General features: G+C 31.8%; 1 protein-coding gene across 6 annotated transcripts in view; it reads left to right on the top strand.

Moving 5' to 3' along the window:
• The window catches only part of LOC101896025 (pseudouridylate synthase RPUSD2), a 102,008-nt gene that overhangs the window by 66,962 nt on the left and 21,076 nt on the right, over window positions 1-13,970 (top strand). The window lies entirely within an intron of this gene.

Raw genomic sequence — 13,970 nt, 5'->3', positions numbered from 1 at the left:
TGTTTTCTTACGTCACTTCCTTGACGTCGGGCTATGTATCACGGTAACGGGCGATGATACGAGACGCAAGAGATTTATTCACATTTAAATGCTGGAGCGCTCTAACGATAACCACTTGTGGTTTCCAGCCAAATATAAAGAAATCACACTACCACGCTTGAATTGCATCACGAAAAACTTTTTCTGGAAAATTCTCACCAAAATGCTTTTGTACGCTTGTAAACAATATAATGAGCTGTCACTGGAATAATTTTTAATAGCTGTCGGACGAGTGCAGTTTTTTATCTCACCCTGTATTGCACTTGCATAAGAAATCTGAATTGCACTTGTATAAGAAATCTGAATGGATGGCAATATAAATATATTTTAAAAAACTATTCATGTTGATTCCAACTTAACAAAAAACTGAGCGAAGTTCTGTAGTGAAATTGTTATATCTGTTCTAAACGAAACCACACTATTTTTGTGTTTATCACGTTTCAGTGATAAATATGTTTTGAAATAATCATGTGACCGAAAACAATGCTACAAAATGTTTTCAACAACAAATGTCCATGGAAACTTTAGGTACAAGAAATATATACAAGTTAAGTGGACGGACAGTGCCATAATTTGTATGCTATAATCCCTGTATATGCTTTTAACAGAAAATACACAGGAAGAAATAACACAGCAATCTCCCTCGAAATCTGGGCGTTTCTTCATCTCTTGTTGTTTTTGCGTGATTTATAGAAATCATTCAATTAAAATACTATTCATGTCATTTTGAAAACATTTTATTTTGGCCAAGGAATTTGTACTATATGTAGAATATAATGATGGCAAATCTTTATTTCTTCAGTGTACATATATATTCCTGGTGAAAGATTAAATGAAAGTGCTGGCAATATTCCAATTATTTTTTCTTTCTCAAATTATATTTGTGACTGGGTATAAATCTGTCATTTCATTTTGTGGACTGCCCAATGAAATTTGACACATTTCACCGTTGTCAATCTTCATTTTAAGAACAAGTATGCAAAGCGGTATTGGGTAGAGGTCGACCCTGTGATGCCGTACGCCACCATTCCTAGAATTGAATTATGTATACATATGTGCAGGAACGTGCAAAATTCAATAGGTTAATCAATACCATAGGATTTTTAAATATATCCTAATGCAATCATATTGGCTTCGAAGCGAATTTAGGAAATGTAACAAAATTTTATGCGTACACTGATCGGTTCCAAACCCTTCCGTCGGAATTTTCGTATGCTTTATCAGGCCTTTCACCCCTAATTAAACCCCTTACCTGGTGGATGCCAAAATGGTATACGAAAAAAGGAATAAAAATTAAATTGTCAAAAGCCGAATCATAACGAAAGCAACTATGCCTCCATTAATATATGCAATCTAAGCCCCGGATGTGTCTCTATGACAAAAATCCCATTTTTTAAAGGACCATTTTGTTTAAATTGCTGGCAAAATAAAAATAATACAAATATGTTGTATCTGTTGTTCGAAAATAGTTTTGAATTTTGTACGTGTTTTGTGTTTAAATTAACAACTTTTGTTATTGGTTACATAGCAAATACTATTTGTCATACTAATACTAGTAATTAGCACGCTGCAATATTAAAAAAAAAACAAAAACAATAGGCTATAAATATTGATTATCTCCATAAAATCACGCCGGCCGTGTATTATTGTAATAAAAGGCAAGAAGTCTTTATAGTTCGATCGACATGAGATTTTGTATAATTGTTTTGTGTTCAGGCACGAAGCCTATTGACTTTGGTGGAAATCGGTTCAGATTTACATGCAATGCAACTCATATATATTATTCTCTATAATTTTATTTTAATAAACAAGCTACTTTTCTCCAAGTGAGAGATTTTTAGCTCTGACATAGCTAGATATTCTATGATAACAATGATATTTTTTACGATATATCACATTTTGTCTATTTTGTTTGAAATCGGTTCAGATGCAGCTATGGCTATCATAAATGTATTTCAGTCGTCAGTCACAATGACATGCAGTACGAGCAAAGACATAAATGAATGAATATGGGGCAAAAATATTGACACAGTAGACATATTCTGTAACTTTTTAATGGCTTTCGATTCGAAAGTAAGAATACTTTATTGAGCATTTCCCTTTAACGATACAATTAATAACATTTATATTCTCTAGCAATTAACAATTGCAATAGTTGTTATTATCCTTTTAAATGCAGCACAAAAGTAGCCGTTGTTAATTTATCGACAACATTTTTAAATTTTGGATTTGCCTTGTTGAAAGTTGAATACTTTTGAAATGTTATCGATAGTTCATCTAAATGTTCTATAGAATAGATAGTTCATCTAAATGTTCTAACAGTTAACAGAATAGCCCCATCGTTACTTCAAATATAATATATATACAATAAAAAAATTTATTGGCATATTCGCTATAGCTCCAATATATATGTTTCATACGATTTGGTGTTTAAGATCCTCACATCCGTAATATGCATTCGACAACAATGATATTTGGTACCAGATATCTTATAAAGCTCGGAAATACCTTTATCAAATTTTATCGAGAACGGCTAAGATTTGGATAGCTTCCATGTATGTATATCCTTAATCCGATTTAAGGTTTATTGTGCAAATAATGGCTAATATCAGCCCAAATTAAGTGAATTTCGGGACGTACGTTCCCATTTTGTGCAACTCGGCTCCGATACATATATATTTTTAATATAACACTTCTCCAAGTGATATCATGCACTCTATAGCAAAACTATAACTGCTCTAAAGCCAAATGTTGATAGGTTACGGGAGCTCTACTAAATATGCATAGTAGTGTAGGGTATTATGTAGTCGGACGGGGCCGACTTTTTCTTATTGGTTTTAATCTAAAAATAATCGCTTTATAGTATAATAAATGAATGTCTCATGTTATTACTACAGGGAACCCTCAAAGATTTTTATACCCTCAACCATTCTATGGAGGGTATATTAGCTTTGACATTCCGCTGGTCATAATAGACCCTACAAAGTATATATATTCTGGATCAGCGTAAAATTCTGAGAAGATTGAGAAATGTCCGTCTGTTGTAATCGCGCTATCTTTTGAACGAATTGAGATAGAAGGCTAGAATTTTGTATATATGCAGGTTAAGTTCGTAGGCCATGTCGGCCCATGTCCTCGTATAGCCCTGTACCTTCCGATATTTGGTATTTCCATGATTTTAGCGCCATTATTTACCGAAATTATTTCAAATTTCGTATTTGAAGTTCATAATGGGTACTACAACCTAGGGCAAAAAAATTTTGTAAGCAGGTCCACGTCTTCGTATAGTCCCCATATAACGGTTTTCATTTAAGTGATAGTTTTCGGAATTTTTTGAAAATTTCAAGTTCTTTCCAAATGGTGGAGGGTATCGAACGATCTTAGCTGCGTTTTTTTTTTTTGTCAAAGTTGGTCCAACCAAATAGTCTGCAGATTTTTATGTGTTTTCATTGGACTGCAAAACTTCCAGTATTAATGTAGGTCCATCCCAGCGTACCTATCTATGCCAGACTCTACATAGTTCTAATGAATTATAATTTTTAAGGCTTCTCTAAAACCTCTCTAAAACTACTTAACATTGAACGATAAATCAGACGAATTCTTTTTTGGCAGACTGGTTGCTATTGTGATGTCAACTGTTACCGGGCAATGTTTTTTCTTTTTCAAACAGAAGAGCGATTGTTTCGTTGCGTCTAAGAAAATGTTCGCTGACGTACAATGAAATGATTCCTATGGAAACGCCTATGCATATATCTTTGTCCCAGGGCCAAAGCCTAAAAGAAGGCAAAAATATCTGAATTATTATATAGCAATCTTATAAACAACATTAAAATAATATACCTACCATAACAACAAATTCATTAACACTCCTAGTGCTACCTGCCCAAAAAAGATACTTCTTTCGGAACATAGAAAACAACACGTTGCATTCAATATTTAGATCTGTCAATTATCTGTCATACCGATTGAAAAAATAACACTGTGAACCACAGTGGAGCGTAGTACACCGTAGATTTGTATGCCCCTATTGAACATTTCCCATATGTAAAAACATTTATCATTAACGGAAGATCTGCAGTGGAAGTTTTGTTAGTTTAAGTTGTATATGAAAAAAAGATAGATATATTTTTAATAAATAATATTATCTAAATGATAATATGGAATGTTAATAACTTATTAACTTTTTTGAAATACTAAACATATTTACGAATAGCTCGTATTCGGGACTAAGTAGGCAAAATTGATAGATAAAAGAATACGTTGGGCCTTTACGAGGATATAATGCGGATCAAATGGCGTGTGTCTGAAATGGCACTTGAATGCAACAGTTTGTGTGGGAAATTACTGAAATTTTTCTTCTATATTTTTATATATGATTAATATATGATATCTAATCATAGACAATCTTAGACTATCCACCAAAAAATTCGGCTGTTTCCGAAGAAGATAGAGAGAGTGGGAGAACTAGGGAAAACCTTAATTTTATACCTATGATATTGTGTGTTGGGGGTATTATATGTTTGATTGGGCCAAAAAGTTTGTAACACCTCGAAGAATTGGTCCTGGACATAAAATGTTATATATGGCAATTCCTAACTGAGTCGAACTAAGTATGTATGTCCGTCCAACTGTCCATGTTAATTTGTAATCATTAATGGCCCGATCCTCACGAAATTTCGCATGGTCAGAATAGAAGCCTAGCTGATTTTGCAGTTGCTCTGCAGACCACAATTATAGACAAAATTTGCACGGGGTTAGAGTTTAGGGCCGGACAGAAGGTCATCGATTAATATTCAGAGGGTGGAAAGGACCATAACTGTTGTGTACAAAACCACAAAAGTTTCCATTAAATTGCGAATATTTTTTTTATCCCGGAGAAATCACAAATACACGTTAAGGTCATTTCTGACCACTACATTGATGGTAATAGCCAAGATACAGGATATATAGCAAAATATGTACAACTAAACATATACATGAAAGGGATATTAATTACAGCGCTTATAAGTCTAGAATGGCTGGAACGATTTTCTCACGAATTCAGAATGGCCTATCGACAGAAAATAGGGTAATGTCTAAAGAAATCGATTAAAATATTCCAATACAAAAGGGAATTTTTTTCGTTAAAGATATTTTTTGTAATTTTTATATCTCACGAGACATTTTCATACGCATATATTCTAGTTTTATTAATTATTCACAGAGATTACAACAAAACAAGTTATTATTTATTTATTTTTAAAATTACTGGCCTCTATTTTGTATTATTAGAAAACCAGAGTTTTCAACTTCTTTACTCACTTTACTTAATTCAAAATGAATGAATGTGGGAATCTTCTACTATCTCTTATTTTCCTTTATTCTAAACCAATTCAGAATTGAGTAAATATTTTCTATAGTGAGTGAGACATGCAAAAAAAAAAAAAAAAATAAAATGGTGATTGATGAGGTTCAATCATTTGGATGCACCAAATGTTAATAATTAAATTCAAAAAGGCGTTCCATCTAGATTTAGAACATTTGATTTTTTTCCCATTTCCCACACTTCACATTTTACATTTACTAACGGTGGGATTGATCATATCAGCTTTTTGAATTTACAGTTTGACTCTGTTACGAATATAAAATGTCGTTCAAAGAATATAATTCGCCCATTTCGTACAGTTTCATTTTTTTGCTATCGTAAATAGTAATATTGAGTCGATCGTTCATTTTGTACTTCTGTGCGATCGCTAATATGTAGTAATATTGAGTCGATTGTGGTTTGCATAGTGGACACCTAGACAGTTGGCAATGGACGCCACTGTTTTTTTTTTTTTTTTTTTTGTTAAATTATGTTATTTATGTTTATAATGCCATCACATACCTCAATCTCAGTCGGAATTTGAGTGCTCGCTGGGCATCTTTTTTCGCCGCATATTGAATGTCACCCAACGTATAAGACACTTGAAGAAAATAGCCAATATACACATACATACCATCGTACATAAATCATTCGTGTACGAATCTTTGTATTCATATAAATATGTATTTATTATATGTTCACATACATATAGAGCAGCATGCCAAGGAATAACGCAACGATTTTTAATACACGTATACTAGTAATTTGTTCTTGTTTTGTTTTTTCTGGTTTCATTTTTTTTTGTAAATACGGAGAAAATTTTGAAAATTTTAAATTGTCTTACGTCTACGTACAGATAGATTTGTTGCTATATGCGAAACAAACAAATCCCACTAAAACACAGTGGGCTACTGATATTGGTATGTTAAGAATAATACGAGAATCTAGCAACTGTTCCGAATAATAGCGATTAAAAAGAATTTCCATGTAAATTTAATCGATAAAAATCAGCGAATCCCCCATAAAGACGTCAGGTCTGTTAGATTGCAACATAACATTAGTTTATATATCTCAATATATTATATGTCTTGCATAGAATTATCAAAGACATATGATATATAAAGATGAGACATTCCATTGCTGTTATATTTCCGCAGATGCCGTTGGTAGTAGAAAATAATATTATGTCACCATATCATGACTTAACAACATAACATTGTGTTGTCTTCTAACATGCCAGACGTTCTTATAGGGGATTCCCTGAAATTTACGGATCCAATGTTTCTCTTAGGCAATATATGGTCAAACATATCATAATAAAAACATCAAAGTTATAGATATGGATTCGAAGAAAAATTCCCTATACATTGAATCAAAAAATCGTTTAAAAATCCATAAAAATGTACTCCTTTTTTAATAGAACATAATTCTACCATTTTTTTCTCATTCTACCATGCAATCTACTTCAAACATACAAACAGTTGAAAATGCAATCTCAACTGCCTGTTTTTTAAAGTTACTTTCACTCGAATCGTTCGTATTCAAACGTATCCGTTTTGATATGTGTTTTTATAAATATTTAAAAAACTCTCGTCCATTTTCGAAGTGTTGATATTTCAGGGTTTCCATAACCATTATTTTGTTATTTGTTTTATTTAATTTCGTTAGAAGTTGTGCTGATTGTGGCAACCCCAATAAATTCCTAATTTATAACTAACTTGCTGGCCCGGTCCGCCTGTAATTTTAGTCTTTAATGCTTATTATATCCTCCACCTTGGAAAGGAGGGTATATTAACTTTTTCATTCCATTTGTAGCATCCATAAATGTTCGTTATAGACCCCATAAAGTATATATATTCATAATCAGCATAAAATTCTAAGTCGATTTGTCCGTCTGTATGTTTGGTTGTTTAAATTACGATGCAGCCTACATTAATTGACGTAGATCATCAAAATTTAGCAGAACAATTTGTATTGTGTTTAGGATGGTTGGTATTGAAAATGAGATCTATAGGTCCACGTTTTGGTATAGTCCCCATATAACGGTATCTCTCGAAATTCGGTATTTTGATGATTTTTGCCACATTTCTCCTCGGATTTGTCTAACACATATAACGATACCTACCGATATTGGGTATGTTGATAATTCTAGTCACACAATTGTTTCAAATTTGGTATTTTAGAAGGTTTGATAGATGACAATCCTTGAAGTATAAAATTGTCCACAGAGGCTCCCGTTTTGGTATGGCCCCATATACGGTGTCATTCACTTTATGGTTTTTTGATAAGTTAACTGCATTATCCAAACCTTTCTGGTACATGAAGTTTAAAGTGAAACACGTTTGAATTCAGATACTTTTATATAAAAATGTTTTCTTTACCCTAAGGTGGATGCTAATAATAGTTCTGCCCGGCGAACTTAATTTTTTACTTGTTTTTAAAGTAATATGTAGTATTTGTCATTGAAATTGCTCGTTGGAGACCCCATAATGTCCGTATCTTTTATCATAGTATAATTCAAAGACGATTAAACAAATGTCCGGTTCCTTAAATCATATGATGGTTATACAAAACGTGATCAGTTTTTGCAAGGATGGTTTCTTTCCAAATTACCAACATTTGCCGAAATTAGTATGAAAATATGGTTAAAATGTAAGATATACTTGAAATCGGATTGTATCATAACCCAGGGGTTATGACCCATATCATGAACTGCAAAAGTGATTTAAGGTATCGTGAATGTTTAGGAAGAATTTCTGAAAAAATAGAAATTCTTTTCCCTCTTCTTTTTTGCGCCCTTTATATTCGGTATTTCACTGATTGCAGTCCCAATGAATTTTGCATATTGAGTTCTCATTGGACGGATTATTGTCATGTGAAAGAAGTAGGTAGGTCCACGTTTTGAAATGAGCCCCAAAACGTTTTGCCAGTTTTTTTTTTGTTTGTTTAAATGTGTTCGCTTCTTCCAGCTGAAGCACGATGTAGATCCTGGAATTGAAAGCTAAACGACAATTTCAGACGCTATTGCGTACTATTTCATTTTTGATGTTATTCATTCAGAATTCAAAGCAATAAAAAATGCACACTTCTATATAATTTTTAAATTGAGAAAATTTCACGCCAAAAGGATTTTTTCTTTTATATTTTTATTGGCATATTTTACGCAATTTTTTGCCAAGATTCCATTCCGAAGATGTATGAATTGTGAAAATCCGTCAAAACGTTCTTGAGTTATAAGCATAGTAACTAATAAACAAATTGAAAAAAATATCTTCAACTTGTTCGCTGGTTTTTTACAGCGAATGTTTAAAGGACCTTACGAAGTTTGGTCCTTACTATAATTTTGAAATTTGATTCCATTGAAAAAAAAAAATGTTCTCTATTTTTCCCGATTTTAGAGTTTCTGGAATGCAATAGACTCTTTTTTGATTTTTTTAGCAATTTTGAAAAAAGTAATTATCTTTTAACTTTGGTTTGACCACGTTAAATTATTTTGACATCATCTATTTAGGTCCGCCACTCCATAATTGTCGTCGCTTTATACTACCAAAAAAAACTACACATCATATTAGAATTCAAAAAAAAAAAAAAAAAAAAAAAAAAAAACTCCAAATGTACATTCCAAAATAGTAAGTCAAAAAATTTGCAAAATAAAGCTTTACTATTGTACAAATTCAAAATGAAAATTTTCAAATTTGACATTTTTACGCAATTTTTTTTTTTTTGGATTCTATCTATTTCTGCCAAGAGACAATTGAAAAATGTCAAGAAAATATTTAAAGAATTAGTTCCTGCAAGATCCGCAAACAAAAAGTTGATATGTAAAAGTAGTTTATATATAAATTCCCCGTCATACACATACAATGTTGGCGAGATTCTGTAAAAAACAGCAAATTTCTGTTCAAAACATTGGGTCTCCTCTTATCGTTTTTTTTTTATGACATTTCGTTTGTAGTTTTCGGCACAAAAACCAAAAATACAGGGGGAAGAAGCTTTATTGCGTTTGTCAAGCACAGAAAAAACATACACTATAAAAACCCAAAATATATTTTCTTTCGACAAATTTCCAAACTAATGAAAAAATAGTGTTACAAAAACAGGCTGTAAGACCCAATTACACATTAGAGGTTAAAGTGCTAAATTGTTGTTATATGCTCTCACAGAAAAAAAAATACTTAAAAAAAGTACGTCAAAATCATGTCAAAAACAATAATCACGCTACAAAATGCAAACGAGTATAAGAAAATTTTAGATTGGTTTGATTAGAAACAATAGATATCACTTTGAATGAAATGTCAAATTAGTTGTTTGACAGATTTTTACTTTTACTCGCCCAAATTCGTGACGTAAAAAGCTTCTAAAGAAAAACATATAAAAGAAGTGAACGGTTGCAAAATCTGTTTAGAGTGCGGGAACGCATTTTATGTTCGACCAGGCAATAGATGGCCGAAGACCTGGCTAAAATGCCTTAGATATGCATGGTTTCAAGAATCTTGTACATAGAATCGATAAAAATCAGTGAAAATCTAATATATATATATATATATATATATATATATATATATATATATATATGTATATATATATATATATATATATATATATATATATATATATATATATATATATATATATATATATATATATATATATATATATATATATATAAATATATATATATATATATATATATATATATATATATATATATATATATATATATATATATATATATATATATATATATATACCACTACCAACGTCAACTATTGCATCAAAGCACGTCATCTATTGAATCCCATTTTTATATATTTTGCCTTTGTTTTACATTTTTAGCATACTTGAAGGTTTTCTCATCATGTCATAAATGGCATTACATTATGGCCAGATTACACATTAAGTTAGAGTCATACTTCCTTGACCATTCCTGGCCAATCTCTAACTTTTTTCCACTACACTGGAAAAGGTGCGTGGATCAGGAAAAATTGGTTTCAACTGCATATGTCTGCATTTATGGTTCCTAAACTTTAAAAAGCGTCAAATGTGAAATAATCTTTACATGTGAGGTATACCAAACAGAGGGACTTGTTGCCAAATTGCATCCGAATCTGTTGATTTTTTTCTAATATTACAAATCCCGCAAATTGGGCGTACAGTTGGTGACAAAACCAAAAAAATATGCAATGTTGACAATTTTTGGTAAATCAATTCGTTGCCCTATCCGAAACATAAATGTTAAATGTCAGGAAGATTGATTAAAAAATATGGTAAAACCCTTCAATGATTTCAAATCAGAGGTGGGGTTCTATGTGGACTATTCCTAAACGTGGACCTATCTTTATCAGTTTTTTTTTCGTTAATTACTCTATACTCATTATGAAGCTGTCTTATCGATTATTTGCATGGAAACATTATTGTCACATCTTCCGAAATATGTTGAACAACTGTGAGGTGTGGGAAAAATGAATAAAATAAAATGTTGGATAGATGTTGTCCTTTTACTTCTCTCTATTTTCGTACGAAGGAGTAATGTCCTCCTTACTCTCCTAAAATGACTTACTGAAAAACGACAAAATTAACAACATTGTTATTCCTGGGCAGTTTTAAACAACAAATGTTCTGTTGCAGACCCAGCAAGAATGTTATCATAAAAACCGAATTTGACTTTATGATAACGAAAAAATTTTAAAAGCAGGATCTGGTATAAAGTAAAATGTAGTTCTTATCGTCTTATCTTATCGTCGTATAAAAAATCGAAATTGTTAAAAACTGTTATACAATAGCAAATTCGAATAGAGTGAAAATATACAAGCTACTAATATCTAAAATGTTTAAAATTTTGTGTTCCCGTACGAAATAAAAAACTTGCAAAACTTTTGAGATTTATTAAACGCTAACAATATATGAACATCAACAAATTTACAAACAAACATAATCCTGGAAAAATGAATAAATTAATTTTCCAAATCAAATTGGCTTTATGGCAAAAGTTATTTCTAATTCTCCCACTGTGAAACGGATTCTTGTTGAGAAGTATGTATGTATGCTTTAGATGTATATTTTAGGTCGCTATTATTGTGTCGACGGTGTCTACGAGAAATTCTAAAGATGAACAATGTTAGAGAAAATAATTTTTGTTTTATTTTACTTAATATAAGGCGGTCTATAATACTTGGTATTTTGCATACATATCTGCGTCTATCTGTGTATCTGAATGCTGCGTCAATATACGTGTTCTATTGACCCGTCTGTCGAAAAAAATCAATATCATCTTATTTACATAACAAGCACTATGTCCGTCTCTAATTAGTATATAATAATCTGCATAATAATCTACCCAACACCCTCTAAGTTGGGAAACATGTGTGGATGTATGAATGTGTGTTACCCTGATTGTTATTTGCAAAGTGATCTCAATATTCACTTAGTTTTGTAAAATTGTCTCAAATAAGGTCAATATCAAAATATTCTCATAGTTCACACAACAAATCGTAACACAGTGCGTCAAAATGCCTGAAATATATTTTAAGATTTGACCGGTCCGAATCGGCCATCAGACATGGCATAGCGCTCACAACACATTTAATTAAAACAACGTTTATTACTTGAGATTATATCTACATATTTGCTAATACAAATTTAAAATGCTGTTATAATTTTGATGTACACTTGGCCAATTGCTTTGAATACAGTGTTGTCATTATTATGTTCCACTTACGATTTTTATACCCTCCACCATTGTATGGAAGGTATATGAAGTTTGTCATTCCGTTTGAAATACCTCGAAATATACATTTGCGACCCCACAAAGTATATATATTTTTGATCAGCATAAAATTCTATGTCGATTTTGCGATGTCCGTCCGTTTATCCGTCTGTGGAAAATTACTCAAAGGTATATTTACATTTACAAATGTATATTTAAATTTGACTCAAATGTATATTTTGTCTGCAGGACCTTTCGTATTGAAAATGGGCCATGTAAGTCCACGTTTCGGTATAGCCCTCATATAACGGTACCTCCCGATATTCGGTATTTTGATGATTTTAGCGACATTATTCACCGGAATTGTTTCAAATTTGGTATTTGAAGTTTGAAATGGATATTACAACTTAAGACAGAAAATTGTCTGTGCAGGTCCACGTCTTCGTATAGCCCCCTATAACGGTAACTCCCGATATTCGGTATTTTGATGATTTAAGCAACATTATTCACCGTAATTGTTTCAAATTTGGTATTTGATGTCGTAATGGATGCTACAGCCTATGACAGAATAGCCCCCATATAACGGTACCTTCTGATATTCGGTATTTTGATGATTGTAGCTACATTATTTACCGATTTTTTTAAGTTTTGCATTTGAATATTGTAATGGCTTATGACAAAAGTTACCTACACAGGTCCATGTCGTCGTATGGACCCTAATATGCTACATTCGGTATTTTTAAGATTTTAACAGAATTTTTAACGGATTTTATTGAATACATTCAAATCTGAATTTACGAATTTAAAAGCAATATTAAAGTACTTACTTTTTAAACTGGCCTTATGACATTTAATAATGCCAGACTCTTTTCATATTATATGTTGTACTTAGCAATTCCGCATGCGGATTTCCCTAATGATAATATCGATCGCTCGTGGCACAATTACAGCAATTGAATTATCGAACGAGATTAATCACTTACAATCACAGACAAAACTAATGTTGTAAATTTGCGAAAACACCTTCAAGGGGGAAAGCCGTACTTTTTGTGAATCCGTGTCAAGGTCTACAATAAAATAAAATTTTAGAGAGATGCTGTCAAAGACAAAAATATTCTCCAACACATACCACAATTGAGCTTGACAGAAATACTCGAAGTATTTTACTCTTTATGTAGGCGCTATGCATTTTGAGGATTTTTTGTTTACCGATATGGCATTATTTGATAATGTCCATTTGTACCCAATCGTGATTATTTTTTGTTACCGAACTGAGCCGAAATCTGATAGAGCAATTCACAGTGAGCTATATTCTCCATTAAAACCCGCTAGTAATATAGGTTTATTTACAAGAGTATCTATTTTGGATTATTCTCGCATTTTTCAGCCTATTGAACACACAAACCCAGAAACCATCACTTTAAAAGCAGCAAGTTTTACCCTTATATGTCATACGCAGGTACATTATATAATTCCACTTTCAAGTAGCGATCTACTTATTGAACACGATTGTATGGATCATATGTACATTTATTAATAGACTGTATATAGGTCCATACTAATTCACTAAATTCGTGGACACCATTATATATTGACATTTGCTTCTGATCAGATTTCTTCGATATATTACAAATTTACAAGCCCTTCACACAATGGTGGAATCTGTACGGTTCAGTTGTCTGCACAAAACATACTCATGTATATAAATGAAATTAATTAGGTTAGATATTGCTGAACGTGAATATTTTGTCTGGGGTATGTTATTTCTTTACTTCGCAAGGCCGATCGGGCATTACTACAGAAATTACTTAAATTTCGGGATACTTTAAAGTGCTATGTACATATGTAGTTTTAGTGCACACTTTTCGACCATAACTATTC

Source organism: Musca domestica, unplaced genomic scaffold (genome assembly GCF_030504385.1).
Source record: "Musca domestica strain aabys unplaced genomic scaffold, Musca_domestica.polishedcontigs.V.1.1 11, whole genome shotgun sequence".
In the NCBI taxonomy this organism is placed as follows: domain Eukaryota; kingdom Metazoa; phylum Arthropoda; class Insecta; order Diptera; family Muscidae; genus Musca; species Musca domestica.
Note: the sequence above shows the minus strand (reverse complement) of the source record. Positions and strands in the feature narration are given on the sequence as shown.